The following is a 4,800-nucleotide window of genomic DNA, read 5'->3' on the forward strand; positions in this document are numbered from 1 at the left end:
TTTCCCTCTCCCTCTGGCAACCCCTGGCAACCACAGTTCTATTCTCTACTTCTGAGTTTGACTATTTTAGATACTCCAAAGTAGAATCATACAGTACTTGTCCTTTTCAACACTGGTTTATTTCACTTAAAATAAAGTCTTTCTGGTTCATCCATGTTGCCACAAATGGTAGGATTTTCTTCTTTTTTTAAGGCTAATACTCCATTGTGTGTGTGTGTGTGTGTGTGTGTGTGTACGTACAAGCAGTAAAACCTTGGTTTGAGAGCATAATTCGTTCTGGAAACATGCTTGTCATCCAAAGCACTTGTATATCAAAGCAAATTTCTCCTTAAGAAATAATGGAAACTCAGATGATTCGTTCCATAACCCAAAAATATTCATATAAAAATGATTACAATACTGTAAAATAATACAAAATAATTAGAAAATACAAAATACAAAGACAAATAAGTTAACCTGCACTCACCTTTGAAAACCTTTGTGGCTGGAGTGAGGGAGAGAAGAGAGAGGAGGGTTACTGTGTAAGACAACTTTCACTATCACTAACAAAATCACTGCTATCTATTGGTTTAATGGAATCTTCTCCTTTTCATGAAACTTTAACAAGGAAGCTATCCAAAGACACTTGCTTTTGCCTCCTTTTGAGGATTTTGCGGAAATGTGACATTGCATTGACAATCACCCACAATCCTGCAGCAAGAGAGTGAGAGAGAGAAAGAGAGGGGGTGACAAGAACCATTGGCTCACTTGTGATCATTTGACATTCGGCATCACATACTACTCGTATTGCAAGACATCGTTCACTTATCAAGTTAAAATTTTTTAGAAATGTTTGCTTGTCTTGCAGAACATTCTAGGAACGAGTTACTCACAATCCAACATTTTACTGTATATATATACATATATATATTTCTTTATCCATTCATCTGTTGATGGGCATTTTGATTGTTTCCATAACTTGGCTATTGTAAATAATGCTGCAGTGAACATGGGAGTGCAGAAATCTTTTTGAGACCATGAATTCAGTGTTTTGGGGTGCATACACAGAAGAGGAATTGCTGGATTATGTGGTAGTTTTGTTTTAATTTTCTTGTGGACACTGTATACTGTTTTCCATAGGAGCTGAACCATTTTACATTCTCACCAACAGTATATAAGAGTTCCAATTTCTACACATTCTTGCCAACACTTGTTATCTTTTGTTTTCTTTTTTGATAATAGCCATCCTGATAGTTGGGAGATGTTATCTCATAACCTGATTTTTAAAATGGGCACAGGACTGGACTAGACATTTCTCCAAAGAAGGCATACAAATGGTCACCAGGTATATAGAATGTGCTCAACATCAATAATTATCATGGAAATGCAGATCAAAACTATGAGATATCTCCTGTACTTGATTTTATCAAAACTTTTAAAATCAAGTTTTACTGAGGTATAGTTTATAAACAATAAAATGTACTCATTCTAAGTGTACAGTACAATGAGTTTTGACAGACGCATATCTACTTGTATCCATCAGCAAAATCATTTGTAAAATATTTTCATCACCTCCAAAAGATTCTCCTGTGACTCCTTCCTGGTAAAGTGCCACCCCATCCCAGGCTCCAGGCAACCACTGATCTTTCTTTTTTTTTTTAATATTTAATTTTTTATAATTTACACCCAAGTTAGTGAGCTCATGGTGCAACAATGATTTCAGGAGTAGATTCCTTAAGCCCCTTACCCATTTAGCCCATCCCTCCTCCCACAGCCCCTCCAGCAACCCTCTGTTTGTTGTCTATATTTAAGAGTCTCCTATGTTTTGTTCCCCTCCCTGTTTTTATATTATTTTTGCTACCCTTCCCTTATGTTCATCTGGTTTGTATCTTCAAGTCCTCATATGAGTGAAGTCATATGATATTTGTCTTTCTCTGACTAATTTCATTTAGCATAATACCCTCTAGTTCCATCCATATAGTTGTAAATGGCAAGATTTCATTCTTTTTGATTGCTGAGTAATACTCCATGGTATATATATACCACATCTTCTTTATCCATTCATCCATTGATGGACATTTGGGCTCTCTCCACAATTTGACTATTATGGATAGTGCTTCTCTAAACATTGGGGTGCATGTGTCCTTTCGAAACAGCACACCTGTATCCCTGGATAATTACCTAGTAGTGCAATTGCTGGGTCCTAGGGTAGTTCTATTTTTCATTTTTTGAGGAACCTCCATACTGTTTTCCAGAGTGGCTGCACCAGTTTGCATTCCCACCAGCAATGCAAAAGAGATCCTCTTTCTCTGCATCCTTGCCAACATCTATTGTTGCCTGAGTTGCTAATGTTAGCCCTCCGCTCCTGGGGATTCTCTTTCCCACCAGAATACTGCCAGGTATCTAGCTGTGGAGTTTCAGATTCTGCACTCCCCCTGTTTCTAGTCTTAATGGAATTTAAACCCTCTCCTTTCTCCTTTCTCCCTTTTTTGTTCAGTCCCCTGCATACTCTTTTCTCTCCAGCTGCTTTCAGGCAGGGGGTGGGGGTGGGGGATGCTTTCTATACTCCTCCCCACCCCACCCCCAGTCTCAGTCCTCTCTCCACAAGCAAAAACAGCTCCCTTTCCTCCGCAGCTTCTCTCTCCCTCAGTTCACCTCTCCTTGCCGCATACCTGATGAGTTCTCTGGTTCAGGTTGTACAGATTGTTGTGTGAATCCTCAAATCAGTTTTCTAGGTGTGCAGGATGGCTTAGTGTTGATGGCTTCATGATTTCAGGGGTGGGAGATGCATAAAAAAAAAAAAAACTTTCCATGCTGTTCCACCCTCTTGGCCCCTCCCTCCGTGATCTTTCTATTACAATACATTAGGTTTAGCTTTCCTAGAGTTTCCTATAAATAGAAGCCTACAGTATTTGCTCTGTTGTCTTTTCTTCAGTGTAATATTTTTATGGTTCATTATGTTGTCTATATTATTTCATTCCTTCATATCACTGTGTAGTATTCCACTGTATTATTTTACCACAATTTGTTTATCCACTTACCTATTGAGGGATATTTAGATTATTTCCAGCGTGGGCCATTGTGAATAAAGCTAATGTGAATGTTTGCGAATAAGCCCTTATGTGGACATGTTTTCATTTTTCTTGAGTGAATATGGATTAAAACTACTGGGTAGTATAGAAAACGTTATTTCCCTTTATAAGACACTGCCAAACTGTTCTCCAAAATGGTTGTGCCATTTTACATTTCTAACAGAAATTAATAAGAAGTTCAGTTTCTCCACGTTCTTGCCCAAATTTGGTATGGTCTGTCTTTTCAATCTTACCATTCTAATAGGTGTGAAGTGGTATCTCGTTGTGGATTTAATTTACATTTTCCCAATGAATATTGATATTGAGTATCATTTCATGAGCTGATTGGGCCTTCATGTAGTTATTTTTCTCATGTGTTTACTTAAATTCTTTTCAAATATCAGGTTGCTTGTTTGCTTATTAAGGAATTATAAGTTCTTTATAAATTCTAGATACAATTTCTTTAATCTATAGTGGAAAAAAGCAAATATTTTGTTCTTAAACTTCCTTTTTATTATTTTTATTTTATTTTTTATTGTTTTTTTTTTTTGAGAGAGAAAAAGGGCACAAGGGAGTTTGAGAGTGCAAGTTGGGAGAAGGACAGAGAGAATCTTAAGCAGGCTCCATGCCCAGTGGAGCCCCCATGCTGGCTTGATATCACGACCATGAGATCACGACCTGAGCCAAAATCAAGAGTTGGACACTTAACCAACTGAGCCACCCAGGCGCCCCTGATTTTTTATTTTTTAATGGTGTTTTCAAAGAACAAAAATTTAGAATTTTGATGAAGTCCATATTACAGTATTTTTTTCTTTGTAGTTCATGGCTTTTTGTTCTGATTTAATAATCTGCCTGCCCCAACTTTGCTAAGATTTTCTTCTGCTTTCCTTTAGAATTGCATATATTTAATTTTCTTGCATATATTAGTTAATGTTATTTCATATTTTAATGATATAAATTATATTGATTTCCTAATTTCAAGTTCCAATTGTTTATTGCTAATACAGTGAAATGCAATTGAATATTGTATTTTGACCTTGTTTCTTTTAACTTGACTAAAGTCATTTTTAGTTTGAGTAGTTTTTTTTAAGATCCCTAAATTTTTTTCCAAAAAGATTATGCCAGCTGCAAATGGAAACAACTTTATTTTTTTACTTCCTCCTTTCTAATCTACATGCCTTTTAATTATTTTCTTTCCCCCCTTATTGCATTGGCCAGAACCTCCAATACAACAGTGAATGGCAGCATTGAGAATTAATATGTTTGCCTTGTTTCTGAACTTAGGGGGAGATATTTCAGTTACTGTTCATTAAGTATGAAAATAGCTTAAGATTTTCATGGATTCCCCTTATCAGCTTAAGAAAGTGATCTATTTTTATTTTGCTGAAAGTTTTGTCATTGATGGGTTATCAAATGTTAAATGAACCTAGCACTCTCAGGACAAATACCACATTATCATTTTAATTACTTTCTTGCATCTATTTAAATGATATTATAAACTTTTATTATTTCTTTTATTAATTTGGTAAAGTTCATTGATGGGTTATCAAATGTTAAATGAACCTAGCACTCTCAGGACAAACACCACATTATATATATAATTTTTAAATATATATATATATATATATATAATTTTTAATTATATATGTACACATACACATACTTTACTGCTGGATTTTATATCTTAAAATTTTTACCATAATAATATATTATTAATATACATATATACATATACATTAGATATACTAAA

Source organism: Prionailurus viverrinus, chromosome B4, assembly GCF_022837055.1.
Source record: "Prionailurus viverrinus isolate Anna chromosome B4, UM_Priviv_1.0, whole genome shotgun sequence".
NCBI lineage: Eukaryota > Metazoa > Chordata > Mammalia > Carnivora > Felidae > Prionailurus > Prionailurus viverrinus.